Genomic DNA, 15,586 nt, shown 5'->3' on the forward strand with positions numbered 1-15,586 from the left:
TATTACTGTTCCCTCAGCTTCTTCTTTATGTCATTTTTCCTATTCCCCAGCGAACTCCTATCTTCTGACCCATTTCCATCATACATACTCATACCAATCTCATACTCATCTCATATACTGTTCTGGCATTTGCAAGAGATTAATGTACAGTATTAACTGGAGTAAAACTGCTGATTTTAAAAACCTTCTGCCAATGTAAAATTGGGACACATAAATGTCTGTGCGTCTTTTCACAGTATAAATCATAATTTTGTGGTGGGTGGTGATGTCAGCTGTTCAGTCATTGTGGTGACCTTTTCACAAAAGTTACACTTAGAGCTTCACTGCTTCACTGTACATAAATGATGGTCAATGACAAATTCCAGATTCATTTCTGACTCGTAAAGGACTCCTGCATGCTCATGGAAAAAACGCATCTCTTCTATTTGGTCTGATTACTGCAGCATGTCGGATTAGAGTGTGAGGTAATCAGATCTGTTGCAGTTTTTTTGTAGACTACTGTCAGTTCAGCCTGGCTCTGCCCAGCTGTTGCTCACGGCTTCAGTTTTTTTTTGCTGCGATTACAGTCTGAAAACTCTGTTTGCATTAATGTTTGCTCAGCCACTCTGAAAAGCGACCAGTGGGGTTGCAATAAAGTTGAAGTAGATGGTGGCGGTGGAAGAGCTTCTGTCCATATAACGATATGGTGGTCAGTGCTGATTGGTTAAAAGCTGCTCCAAAAGTTTCCAAATTAAGCCGAGGTCTACGCCCATTAGGAGGCAGAAACTGGGTACAATCCTCAATGGGTCGATCTGGCTACTGTCTGTTGGGTCCAAAGTGAAATAATTTTACAGCAGGTACAAGAAAGTTGAGCATATTCACTATGCTAATTGCACATATGTTAACATGGTGAAATTATAGCTTTGAGACTCACTCATGACTTGTAAATGAAGTGTATACGTAATGTCAGGGAGGAAGATCTGTGACCTCACATCATGGCTCATTTGCACCTCAGTCAATTAATCCTGCTGTGCTATCTTCTCCGTCACGTCTGCTTTCTCATCACTCATTCACAATCTTGTCGTCCCCATAATTGCCCAATGATCCTATGCCTGTACTTTTGAACAAATCAGTTTCACTGCTCCTTATATATTATTGTAATTCTATCATTCTGCCTTTCAGACCTGCTGATGCACTTGATACAGTTGGTCATCTCCGATCTCCGATCCACAACCGGTCGAAGCAGATAAAATGTTGTAAAATGTAAAATGATGTTAAAAAGGAGTTTTTCCCTCCAGCTGTTACTTATTTGGGATTTGTTGGTTTCCTGTCTTAAGTACCCTGAGATGTTGTGATTCTGCGCTACATAAACACAAATTTTGAAATCTGCATAGGCAACTCCAACACCACCAGCATCTATAGGATCCAGGGGCTCCTGCCCCATCTCCAACATCTATCTGGGACATCACTCTACGAATCGCTCTCTGAATGTCCCATGACTGAATAGATAATGAGATAGCCCCATTGTCCACCAAAAAATGTCTAAGTCAAACTGTCATTAGTTAAACAATTTGTTTCTGCTCCTGATAATCTCCCGTCTTCATTCATTGGGCACTGGATTGTAAAACAAGAATTCTCATCCACACCAAACTCAAACATCTTTCAGTGTGCTTCATTTTGCCATTTTTCTAATGTGAACACTCAACATTATCAAAACCCTCATCTTCTTCCTATTCCAATACCATATTTTTCATGAGCTCGTAACTCCCGTCTTTCTGTAATCTTCATCCTGTTAAATCCAATATTTTAGGGATGTGAAAAACTTACTTTTGAAAAGTTTTTAACAGCCAATATCTTTTTTCTTCTCTTTTTTTTTGTAAAACCTCTTCAGAGAAATTAAAATGACCAAAAATTATTTTGTAAATGCACCAAGATAAGATGGACACAACCTTGCAAAAATAATGTTAAAAAAAAATCTACGTTGTAGAAAATCTAGGTGTTCTTCCAAGAGGACAGCAAATTTGTAGAAAACAAATGAAAAATGCTACAATGATTCTTGCTCTTATAAATTAGAAAAAAAAAGTATTTCTTTAATTAACCCTGAACAATATAAAAGGTGTTTATTAAACTATTTCAAATTTCTGTCTGTCACTGCTGCACACAAACAAGAGCACAGTCAAGGTTTTATGATGACTCATCATATGCTTGTGTGCTGCTGAGTTTTTTAATGTTTAGATTTCCTATGATTTCTCTCTGGCAAATTTTGGTTTTGCGTTTTGGTTTTGCTCAGGACACACACACATACCTCAAGACTCTCAATGAAATCACCTTCATGTTCTATTGTCATTGCCCTTTCAGCTACACTGCTTTCTCTTTTTTACTCTCTGACTGATGTGTTACCTATAAACACACATGCACCAATACTGCATACTGTGGCACACATCTATTCAAGCTGGTGCTCTAATGTCCATGTTGTCCACCTTTTTTCTTTTAAATAAAAAGGAAAATAGAAAATTAAATAGCATCATGTCAAGTAAGGAAAAGAGAGTTGCAAAATGAGACTCTTTAAACTGAACCTACACAAACACACTGCTTCCTGTTGCAGGGGCTATAGGCTGTCCTTCACCTCAAGGCTGAAAATGTCCTCATCTTGACAAGTTTGTCTGACATGAAAGGATCCTCCAAATGTTTCTCAGAAATACTTCAACTCTTCTCTACTCACTTGTTTCTTTACATAATGTACATATTTATTTGCATATAAACCGGGGAAGATGACCCCTGGTGACTTGGAACACATTTGGAGACCCATGATCAATGTGTACACCTGTTCAATGTGTGAACAGGTGTACGCAGCTCTGTCCATTTGTGACCGTAACACCCAAGACACATAACCACTTCAGTGGCCCAGTGGCCTAATGGATAAGGCACCAGCCTCCGGAGCTGGGGATTGTGGGTTCAAGTCCCACCTGGGTCGCAGAGCCCTGAGTTTGTATTATGTCATGCTTCTAGGATCAACCAATTTCACCGGTCAACAATCCTGTTTCAGCAAGCGCAAATCTTGTAAGTTTGGAGCCAGAAGTGACCAGAAGGACCTGTGTGAGGAACCAGTGGCGCCCACCGATAGCAGACACCTGACTGCCCCCTTCAGATGGACCGCTCAGAAAATAAAAAGCTAATTGACTTTAGCGAATGACACCATAACAACTTCACTTTGTATTTCATGAAAGAAATCTAAAGAACCACCCAGGCAGGACTTGAACCCACAATCCCCAGCTCCAGAGGCTGGTGCCACTGGTGACATTGTATTTGAAGTCTGTAATTTTTTTAAAGCTACGCCCACTTTTATATGCTGTCTATAGTCTGGATGCCTGCTTAGTTGTTGATCTGCTAAATCAGTGAGCAGTAGTTTATGTACAGCGTCTGCGGATCAGATTTCACTTAAGATTTCCACTTTTTCTCACATGTGAAGTTTAGAAATATAAGTGTTTTATTATTCATGGTTTCTTTTATCAGGCTCTCTGAAGAGCTAAAACATGTTCCTTAGTTTTTCTGGGTGAATAAATACATTATTTGTATACTGTTCCTTGTAAACTTTTAATACCGCCTCAGCTTTTAAACAAACACAGGACATACAAATTTCTCTCAACATGTCCCCTGAATCAAGAACCTTGGACTTGGCATAAGGCATAGGTTTAAAAGTGGCTTTGGCTTGGCATTTGTTACTGAAAATAGCTGCAGCTTTCTTTAACTTAATGTTGTCTTCATACTCAATGATCTCCTCCAACCATTCATTTCTCGAGGAAAAACAAAGCAGCCAAAGATGGACAATCATGGTTGCTGTGGTGTTCATGCAGTCATGGAGACTCATATTTTAGTTCCTCTGAAATATCGATACAAGGAAGTCTATTTTAAAAAAAATCAATCGAGCTGCAGACATTTGCTGGAAGATAACAAGAACAAGGGGACAGACTTCAGCGCTTTATGAGCATGCAAATAAATGACCTGTGGAAAATATGAGCTTAAAACTTTGTTGCGTTTAGTCCGTCTTTTGTCTTTCCCTCTCCCTTCACGTTTCCTTGCTAGACCTCTTGCACACTCTAAACATCCTCCTCCCACGTCCTCCTTCTCTCCCATTCTAACTGCTACTCCCAAGATGAATCTAAACCACAGCGAAAACACTCGCAGCCTTCAGCTGTTTAACCTATCATTGAGGGAGAGGAGCCCAGGGGAGCAATGGAGAGATGGAGAAACAAAACCTACTTTTGAAAAATGGAAAAAAAAAAAAAGCTACTTGGCTGTGTTTTTCAGCATGGAAACATGCATCACAAGTTTGAGTCAGAAACAGTCAGATAGAATCTTCAATACAATAAACCTGTTTGAAACACAACTCAACACTTTGTGTCTGTTGCATTTTTCAAAGTTTCATTAAAAAATTGTATGACTTATTTCAATCATTAGCATTAGTTTAGACTTTAAAGTAAAAAAAAAAAAAAAAAAAAAAAGCCAAAGAAAAGCTGCAGGTCAGTCGATGCCTGTTGGCGTTTTTCACTCCACCACTGTCAAATTTGACCCATATGGTTGTTACTGTTCCATTATTGAACTGGACTGCTTTATGTGCAGGACTGATCTTGAACAATGTTTTCCATTTGATGTTTAGTCAGAGGTCTGTGAGTAGCTCTGACTGAACTCCACTGAATCGGGCCGACTCCTATCCCACCAGTGGGGTTTCCCAGCTGCCAGTTTTGGAGAGGGCGATTAACCATTGTCAATCCAGAGAAAGTTACATGTCCAGGCAGCTGGTTATTGGTTCTGTGGCAATGTAAGTCAGTCAGTTTGTTTTTTAATAGTGTGTGTCGCAGTTGTAGAATAGATTGTTATGTTACACGTGTTTGTCCACAGATAATGACTTCTGATTACTCTGATGATGCCCTGATTACTCTGCTCTATCAAAAGGCAAAACCTTCCCTTTATGCACCACTTCAGCTCAGACATATACTCCAGATGCACTGGATGCTGGATTCAATCTAAATATTAGCATGAACAGAGAGTGAAAGGAAAGCTGAAGTTCACATAAAACTATGACCTTGTTGTGAACTGAAGAGCTATTTCGTTGAGAATGATCCACAAAAGACCACCAACAGGAGACATATGGGGCACGAAGCACAGCCAATATTAAAAAATTCAGTGATTTCACATTTAAGGAAGAGGAAAAGACTGAAAGACATACAGACAACTCGTGTCCAGCGCTTCAGTAGCAGTGGAAAAAGAATAGTGGAACCAAATAAAAGACGCTTGTAAACGTCTCTGTTCAACACCATAAATCTGACAGTAGTATTTTTTAAAGGGTTGGAGTGGGGAAAGATGGACAGCTGATGGTAGCTATATTCATGTCACTTTGTTGGTTCTGGTGCCATGATGAGCAATTTCAAGTTTCGAGAAACAGCTCTTCAGCATCCACAGAAGTGTCAAATAATGCTGTTTTTTTCAAAGCAGTTGGCTTTTGTTTGCATCATGTATGTACATTGTAATGTAAACTCAGGACCATGCCTTTTTGGTCGGACCTTTACTTGAATTGTATCTATTTTATGTATTCATTCAAATATCTATTCACACATTAAACCTTAGTAGTAGTAGTTTTAGTATTTTATTTAACTTTTAAGTGAATTTTGGTGATTTATTTGACTATTTATTTACGCATTTTCATTGGTTTTATCAGTCGGCATAACTGTGTACTTTATTTTAGTATTTTATTGAACTCTAACCCCTGCCTCTGGTGTTTCCTCATTACAGATCTGTGACAGATAGCATTTCATGAGTTCCTCTGGGAACTTCACTGGGTGTGTTCACTACAATGTATTTATTAATTGCGTGTGTGTGTGTGTGTGTGTGTGTGTGTGTGTGTGTGTGTGTGTGTGTGTGTGTGTGTGTGTGTGTGTGTGTGTGTGTGTGTGTGTGTGTGTGTGTGTGTGTGTGTGTGTGTGTGTGTGGGGGGGGGGGGGTTGTTTTCACTGTAAAGCACTTGGTGTCACATGCCATTTGTATGAAAAATGTTTTGCAAATAAAGTCAGATTGATTAATTGATTGGTAATGTATGTAATGGGATAAACTTTAGCGCTCTCAGAGTTCAGTAGGACTCGTGGTTTATAGAAGCATGATAAAACTTAAGTGTTGCGTAGGATGTAATGCAACTTTCTCCCTCTCTTGTGGTGTTTGTCAAGAAGACAGCCGCTTCCCTTCATGCTCCTGTGTGTGTTTATTTGTCGCTTCTTTGTTTGAGTTATGATGATAAATGCACTCCATCTTAGCCTGCAACCATGACGTGTACTCAGTTCTTCCATAACTGTGAAAAATTGGTTTGTGGATCCCATCATGTGCGAGGACACTGCTTACACCACTGCAAGGCCATGTGTTCAAGGTTCAGTGAGTGCAGTGAAGATGTTTTAATCTCTTAGCTCTGAGGACAGCAAGCAAACTACTAGATGGAGATTAAGTGGGTTTCACGTTGCTGTGGGCAAAGTTATTACCACACACTCACACAAGCCTTTGGCTATACCCCCAATATTATAGCAAGGGCTGAGCAGACTTTAGTTTGTGTCTGACCCTGTTTATTAAGATGTATGTGATGTGCTAACCTCTAACAGTAAGTTCTACAAGGTTGTCAGATATAAAAACTTTCACAGAATTTTTTTTCAGGACATCCTCTGCATTGTGACAAAACTTTGACTCACTGCAAAATATGGTCAATTCAGAAGTCCGTCACTGTATTTGTCACACTCAACATGTATAACTCCACAAATCTTTATTCAAATGCCACCAAAACTGACACGGACATTCTTTGGAGACGAGATGTCATTTTCAAAGGGGTTCAGTTTGGTCAAAAGGTGAGCCCATAATGATATTCTATATCTTCTTGTAATATGTACTGTGTGCACAACATTTTGAATTGCCCAAAACATTTGATCCAACTTCACGGAGAAAAGCCTCCGGCAGAGCTTGATTCCTTCGCTGCTGACCACTGCACCACCATGCTGCTAACTTTACTACAATACACCTGACATCATCAGAATGATATGTCATTTTTTTCGCACATGTAAAATCTTTCCCTCAAGTTACGATATGGTTGTGAAAATGCATGACTCACCGGTGGCGCAGTCTTTAAGTCAACATCTCTATTGCCCCGAAGATGCATGAATCAAATCCAATAGTGGACAGGGACAACTGGGCAGCAGTGTGTGCATGTGGTTTACTTTTGTTAGCCTCTTGTCTTCTACTGCTTACAATTTGCTTGGATCATGTTAATTGCCGCTTGCGGCTATATTTTTGTCATTATTATTATGAAATTGTCAGATTTGAATTTCCCCTGCAGCACTTTTGTGTTTTTGAACTTGACCAATCAGAGTTAATATAGCTGTTCAGTTGAGCAATGTAAAATATGAGACCTACGTGGTCGATGTATTGAGGTCAGAGAGGCTCTTTAGAATTGTTAAATCCTATCATTTCATCTCAGGGAATTTTCATACTTGGCCTAAATGCTTGAATCTCAACCCAGAGTTCCCTCCTATTGAAGAGGTCATTGTCAGAGGTTTGTCCTCTCTCTCAAATTCAGAGTGAACATCCGGTCATTCCCTTCCAAGATGCTGTGATTCATACTGAGTCATCGTGCTTCACAGCTACGGAGACAATAGCTTGAATTAAATTCATAAAGTAGCCTTTTCTCAGCCATAGCCAAAGGCAACTGCATATTTGACACTTACACGAGTGAATAAAAAATAATGGGTATTGTGTAAGAGGTTCTCAGTTAAAATTTTACTACACCCTTCGGCAACCCATGTGGTTATTGATAAGACACTGAATCCAGTTTTTGGAGAGAAAAAAAATGTCTGGACAGATGCCACGTGTTAGGTACGAGGAAGTTTGAACAACAAAACCAGCCAAGCAAAGTCTGTTGGGTTCCAGTTCAACACAGGTGGATATAGGACTAAGGCTGCCCCTAAGCAGAGATTCTCCTGGTCGACTAATAGTCCTCAGTTCAAGCCAATAGTCCCACTTAAATTTTGTTAATTTGATTAAATATATATTTTGGGAGAATAAAAAATTAGTTTTAAGTTAATACGTAACATTGCAAACTCTGCTACATTACAAAGAAATGCAAAACGATAATACTGAGCCTTTAAAATACAATTTTATAAGTGAACGTATGAACCGCAGCCTACGGGCGACAATGCTAATGACAAAAGCAGTGATGACTCTGAATGTGCCGGAATATTTATTTCAGTTTCTTGTCATAGTCTAATAGTATCTGTGTCAACGCCATAATGACAGACAGGGCATATTAGGACCTGCAGTCTGTGGTCTGTGTGTGTTTGTGTTTGTGAGTGTGCGGTAACTAGCTTTTACTGTCTGGAAAAACCCTGCAGTGAAAAATGGAAATGTACGTTATTCATAACATCTCTGACAAGGTGCAATTTGAGTTTTATTTTGTTGTTGTTTGTTTTTTTTTCCCCTGTAAACGACTAATGAAAGTTGGTCTTCTAAAACTTTTCTTGGTGACTATTTGGAGGCAACACTTTAAAGGACCCTCTGAAGAAAGTTTTTGGTGCCCAAAAAAACCCTCGGGCTTGAAACGGATTTGACTTTTGATGCAACAATGAGGCTCTAACAGCACTATGAAGACTTTTTTTTTTTTACACTGTCAAAGCTCCAAACTACCTGTGTTTCCAATATGAAAGTGTGACAGTAGCTTCTCATGGCTCTCACTAGCTCACTAGTTACCTGACCCACCACATCACATAGCAACAAAGCCAAAGTTCCCGCTGTCGTTGGCGCCCAACTTCTCGGTTGCATTTTCAAAAAATGCTAGAAGTGAGGATTCTTACAGAATTTAAACAAAAACCCTCCCAATAGACTCCAAACAAACCAACTTGGATGTGTTCATCATAACATAATGTCACAGCACCACAGTCAACTCAAAACTGAAATGGAGGTTGTCAGTAGAATCAGGAAACTGACAGCAAAGGACAGAAGAACAGTGATGTTAAGAGAGTTGAGGGAAATGGAGATGGAGCGCAGAAAAACAGAAGCTCTGGATGAAAAAGAAAGATTGCGAAGACAGGAAGAAATACCTGTGGAGGAGGGGATGACAGAGGAGGAGAGGAGGGCAAATTACACAAAGGACCTGGAGAAACAAAAAGAAGACCAAAAGCAGAAAGTAGGGCTTGAGTGGAATACAGTGATGATGGTGGAGAAGGAGCCCACGTTCAGTCTGAAAAAGGAGGCACAGAGGAGATGCGAGGAGGCTGGGTGTTGCCATCTGGGAAGAGTGGAAGAAAAAGCCAGCTTTGAAGTCCCGACCTGTGAGCAGAGCAAAAAAACCCTGTGCTATACAACTAGTGGGGTGGAGAGCAGAAATCAGACCGTGAGACTGTTAAAGAGCAGCCCCACCTTAATGGCTCTACCCACCTGCCCTCTGCCTAAAAAGCCAGGCTCAGGTATGTATGTATATAATTTGAATGCCCTTGTTTCAAATAGCATTTTACCTATTTACTACTACTCATTTCTGCATGCTAATCATATTTATAACAAAATCTGCCTCTCTAAACTCCAGGCCAACCCCAAAGAAAGGAGCAGTTTGACTAGAGCGCCACAAGTCCACAGCCAGCGTCCTCAAAAGGTCTCTTCAAAATGTATAACTACTAATATGGACTTTTATGCAAGATGTTTTTTTTTTTAATTCATGTAAGAAAACAGCGTAGCATTGAAGACTTGTGAGTTGTAGTTGTCATTAAACAACGAACAAGACCAAAGATTCACAACCAGACTAAACTGTTTAAGAATGTGGCAGGGAAAAGTTGCAGCAGTGTAAACTCAAACCGGCTGATGGTGTCGTGACCCGTCTCAGCTCGTCAAAACACAAGTAGGCAGTTTTAAAATGTAAGTTATAGTTTGTGTTTTTTCTTTATATTAAAGGACATACCAACTCTTCAAAATATTGGACCTGCTCTGGGAAAACAAACAGAGAAATGAAAACAGAGAGATAGTAACACAGACATTCAAGCACAGACAGTTTTGGTAACTTAACACGCAGCCTTCATGCAAACACTTTATTATTTGTTAAATGTAATCTACCTGTGAAGCTTACAATCAAATCTCAAAGGCTGACTTCCAATAATAATTCCTTCCAGAATCACAGCAAGTGCTGCAAAATCAAGCAGCTGACTTACACCTTTGCTGTGTTCCAAATAGCGTACTTACAACAATCATTATTTTGAGTGCATAAGTGTGTTCACAGTCAACTATGGAAACATATAGTGTACTACAAAAAAGGTGTTGCACTCAAAACGGTCCAAAAATTGAGTGTGAAACGCTGGACACTATCCACACTCAACGGTCACCATCTTGGCTACGTAAAAGGAGGAGTAGATTTCGAAAAGATTTTCAAATTAAGGCGTCTGATGAAGCTGCAGCTGATGAAGAATTTGCGTGTTTATTTTCCACTAAGTACCACCATACTGCTGTTGGACAGAGGCCATCGGTGTGTTCATTGTGTGCATTAAAGACAGACATGAAAAGACATTTATTTCTGGGTAAAACAATTAAAGCTGTACATATGTTGGTGTGTGATGCATTCAAATCCTACTTTTATTGGTGGAAATTAAAATACTATGCAAGTAACAGTCCAAACTTGTAAGAGTACTATCTGTTAGTGTACTAAGGGAAGTACATCATTTTATAACACAGCCAAAGTCGTCATGACCACATCATGTATTTCACTTTGTATCCATCAATCTTCTTGAGGTCAAAGATACGAAGAAGGAGGGTGAAGTGAACGAATCTGAAGAGCCCTGACACATGTCTTAACCTCTCGCTCACAAATGTGTGTTGCCTCTGAAAACTTTGACCCTGTGTGGGACTGGAAGCAGACTTTTCAGTCATACATTTTCAATACTTTTTTGACTGACCGAAATGTTTGGCCTGAGGACACACTCCTTTGGAGCTCCGGGGCTCACCGACATCTCTGGATCTCCTAAAGGGTTGAATATATGTTTTGTTGGCGCACACCTCCATCGGATGTTGGATTGTTGCCTCAGTATGTATTGTACCTCTGCTGTATAGTGATATGCTGCTTTGCCGTTAGCCCTCTCCTAGCACTGGAAAATTAGCCTCAGCATTCAGAAAAAAAATCATAAAACAGACTTAATCTGAAATTAAATACAACATAGAGTAGACGCCCACCTCACCAGGGGATGTTAATCTTTGTCAGCCCTACTCTGAACAATGCCAACTGGCTTATGGTCAAACCTAATTACTGACCCCTTATATAACCAACCAACCAATGACCGAATTAATGTGTGTGTGTGTGTGTGTGTGTGTGTGTGTGTGTGTGTGTGTGTGTGTGTGTGTGTGTGTGTGTGTGTGTGTGTGTGTGTGTGTGTGTGTGTGTGTGTGTGTGTGTGTGTGTGTGTGTGTGTGTGTGTGTGTGTGTGTGGGCAGGTAATGTGTGTTTATATGTGTTTCAGTTGGTCAGAAAGTGTGTTTTTGCAGGTCATTGTTTGAATCAGTCTTCTCATCTGGTGCATCTGGAGACAGACATGTAATAACATGTATTCAGTTAAAAATGGAAAAAAAAAAAGAAAAAAAGAAAAAGGGGTGGGGGGTTAGGGGAGGTCCAAGAAAGTGAAAGTGATTTGTTGCCTGAGGGATGCCACGCCATGTTAAACAGCATCTTTACTTTCTTTATGGGAAAACAATGCACACACAAAGTACTTTGTGTACTGTGACCGTGACAAAGTGTGGCAGGCTTTATATGCTTGTTGAAAACAATTTGCGAGTGATTTGTCAATGTTGGAGTGGCTGATCTGAGTTACTCTAACAAGCATCTCTAACTATGTGGTGTTGTTTTATTCAGATGCTTTTTTACAGCGCTGCTCTTTAGAAGATAGAAGAAATGAGATACACTATTTCAGTCAGAGAAATAATAAACTGTGCTGACAGAGCCAAAAGCAGATGATATAGCAGCGGAACAGAAACTGTTTTTGTCTGTGGATCATTGAGCCTGTTCACGCTTGCTATTAGCATGCGTGCTTGTGTGATTCAAACACGTGGACAGCTCACAGTACAGGTGTGAACTCACCCAAGACACATCGAAGGCACATTGAGATCTGACCTGTTAAGATATTTGGAGACGTTCCGGGTGTTAATGGAAATGTTTCCTTTACTATATTGTGGGACTGCTTACTTCACTGCCGTCTTCTGAATAAACAACAGAAATATCCAACAGAATAAATATCCTGCGTGATTCTGTCAGGAGCAGCTGACCCTGGACATTAAGTAAGAAAAAGAGATTTACTTGCAAACTGAACTGATGGCGATAAAGCAACTGGTTCCTGAATAAAAACACAGGCTGTCGACGTGACGCTTGTTTCACCAAAGTCTCTTCTCGGTTCAGTTTTATTTTTTCTAGTTTACCTCGTATGGGATTTCTGACAAACATCAGACCCCCGGCTGTGAAAATGCCCCGCCCACTTGCACAGTTCAACTACCCACCACAGCACAGAGCCCGACCCTCTCAAACCTACTGGAATAATTGAATAAGCTCACCAACGTGATTGGGTTGCACCTTTCATTTAGTGAATTACATACTCCAGTAATTTTACTTTACAAATATGAAACACGTCAGTTAACGTTGCCATGAAAACGAAGCCTAAAGTGAGATCTGATCAATAGTGGTCACTGAACAGATCTAATCAGAGCCGGCCTACACATATAAGCATAGGACCCAGTGGCCTAATGGATAAGGCATCAGCCTCCAGAGCTGGGGATTGTGGGTTCATGTCCCACCTGGGTTGGTGTGATATATGAGTCACTCGGTGTGATTAATCACTGTTTAATATTTCTAATAGAAAGTGTCAATACATTCTCAACCCTTCTGACAAGTCAAATGGATACTTGGGATGTCACATGCCATTCTAAAGCTGTTAGACTTTGGTGCCCTGTCATGTAAGATCAAGGGTCTTTTACAGAATATTCAAGCTGCATCCACAGTCACCTCGAGTCCATTCATTTCCTAAATAGCTGAAATACCACTTAATCATCTGGAGCCACTCATCAGTTTCCAGCCAAGAACAGTCAACTACAGCTTATTTTTCCTTTAGCCTCCTCTGGCTTGTCTTCTCTGCTATGACTTGTTTCCCTGCTAATATGAAATGAAATGTTTTGCCAGTGAAGAATAAAAGAGAAGTTGACTCGAGCCACAAAGCTTTCAAGTTATTATCAAGCTTTTTAGTCCAGAGTCATAAACATCCTCAAAACAATCCATGGATATTGGATCTGTTCACATGGGATCAGTTACAAGCTCTGATTTCATGTTGTGGGATTTTCTCCATATTGGTTATTGTTACATTTGCCTGTAATGGTAGCTGCACAGAACAATGAAATATTGTGCAATCCAAGGCAGGAATCCCTCCAGCGTATGACTTTTGTTCTCTGGTTTTGACTCATGCAAACACACAGACTTTGAGTAGATGTTTCTCTGGAAGCGCTTTGAGATTCCTAAAATGTATTTTCATGTGGCGGATATTTATGTGTTACAAGTTTGTTTATATCAAATGTACATTTTGGAGTCAGTGTCTAATAAGTATACACAACACATACATTATTGTGTTCGGTTGGAATGAGACTGGCTCCATCTGTCCTCCTAACTGTTTTCATAGGCAAAGCAAAACATAAGAGCAGCAACATGGCGGATGTCCATAATCTAATCAACATCCCATGCCAAGTCTGCAGGCCTTTTTCTTCTGCCTCTGTGCTTTTCTTAATCACTCTTCTACGTCAAAATCATCTCATTTATATTCTTCTACTCTGCCATTCAATATACTGCTTGTTTGTTCCTGTATATGGATGGATATGCAGAATGGTTTGAATATGATGATTAATTAACTGATAGAGGAGTCTGAGGTTAACTGAGCTGCTCGCCACCCTGTAACTCAATCAACGTCTGCTTTCTTCTTTCTTCTGTCCCCCTCCTCTGCACAGTTGTCCATAAGTGACCTCAAAATACCTCCTCTTCTCTGAGGCTGAGTGCGACCCAGCTGTCATGCAGGTAAACAAACAAAACAAAAGACATGTATCACTATATCACTCTGTGATATTTTAAAGGGTAAACAAATCTAAGAACCTTGCTTTTAGGACCTTTGAGAATATGTGTGCCATTGTGTAGGAAGCGTGGGAAGTCTGCAAATAATCTGTTTTAATTTTTTTTGTAAACATGCACAGTTTGAGTTCACTAGCCTAGTTTTTGGTACACATCCAATTGAAGGGAATTAGATGAAAACTCAGTGGTCTGGTTTAGATTTTCATTTTGGAACAAACTAACACAGCAACCCAGTGGCCTAATGGATAAGGCATCAGCCTCCGGAGCTGGGGATTGTGGGTTCAAGTCCCACCTGGGTTGGTGTATTTATAAGAAGAAATAGGATTTTCAGAATGGTTGAATTATAATGAGCAAGCAATAGTTAACTCATGTATTTAACGCTCACTACCTGCTTGTGTTTAAAGTCAGCCCCTAATGGTCACCAAAGGTATATACTTTAAAAAATAAAAATAAAAATAAAAATAAACTTCAAGACCAAGGAAAACCAATATGTCTTCTTTTCTTTTTCATTTATACTCAACAAAATGTTTCCTCTGGATTTTTCTGAAACATATCTGCTCTTTTACAAAATTAAAGATATATGTCAGTCAAAATGTTATTTACAACATGCTCTACAGAAAACTGTGAAGGTCATTTATAAGCATTGACTATTACTGTACAGGCAAACTGCCTTGATGGATCGTGTCTATGGCCCTCAGAGGCCAGTTTGAGCACTGTAGTTATGCTTCATAGAGCAGAATTGCCATTATGGTTTACAGTCTAATAAAAGACCAATTACACTGAAAATGGGAACTCCAAAATATTGAAACTTCCCCCGAGGATTAGGGCTCATTTCCAGAGTGAAAAAGACGAGTGGGAGTGAGAGGAGAAGCTAATGAGACAGAAGAGTAGAGGGGAGAGAGAGGAATTATATGGACGGACGGACGGACGGACAGACAGACAGACAGACAGGACAGACAGACAGACAGACAGACAGACAGACAGACAGACAGATAGATAGATAGATAGATAGATAGATAGATAGATAGATAGATAGATAGATAGATAGATAGATAGATAGATAGATAGATAGATAGATAGATAGATAGATAGATAGATAGATAGATAGATAGATAGATAGATAGATAGATAGATAGATAGATAGATAGATAGATAGATAGATAGATAGATAGATAGATAGATAGATAGATAGATAGATAGATAGATAGATAGATAGATAGATAGATAGATAGATAGATAGATAGATAGATAGATAGATAGATAGATAGATAGATAGATAGATAGATAGATAGATAGATAGATAGATAGATAGATAGATAGATAGATAGATAGATAGATAGATAGATAGATAGATAGATAGATAGATAGATAGATAGATAGATAGATAGATAGATAGATAGATAGATAGATAGATAGATAGATAGATAGATAGATAGATATCATATTGACTGACTCAAA

General features: G+C 39.5%; 3 non-coding genes across 3 annotated transcripts; all 3 read left to right on the forward strand.

Moving 5' to 3' along the window:
* The first annotated feature begins 2,880 nt into the window (after positions 1–2,880).
* trnar-ccg (transfer RNA arginine (anticodon CCG)) lies at positions 2,881–2,953 on the forward strand. The gene has a single exon. It is a non-coding gene; the product is annotated as a tRNA-Arg (tRNA).
* A 9,798-nt stretch (positions 2,954–12,751) lies between these two features.
* Positions 12,752–12,824, forward strand: trnaw-cca (transfer RNA tryptophan (anticodon CCA)). Its single transcript has one exon. It is a non-coding gene; the product is annotated as a tRNA-Trp (tRNA).
* Positions 12,825–14,355: 1,531 nt separating this feature from the next.
* Positions 14,356–14,428, forward strand: trnar-ccg (transfer RNA arginine (anticodon CCG)). The gene has a single exon. It is a non-coding gene; the product is annotated as a tRNA-Arg (tRNA).
* The last annotated feature ends 1,158 nt before the right edge of the window (positions 14,429–15,586 follow it).

This window comes from Brachyistius frenatus, unplaced genomic scaffold, assembly GCF_029030835.1.
Source record: "Brachyistius frenatus isolate BFR_SWC_R1_liver_20210118 unplaced genomic scaffold, ASM2903083v1 Contig_7, whole genome shotgun sequence".
NCBI classification, from domain to species: domain Eukaryota; kingdom Metazoa; phylum Chordata; class Actinopteri; family Embiotocidae; genus Brachyistius; species Brachyistius frenatus.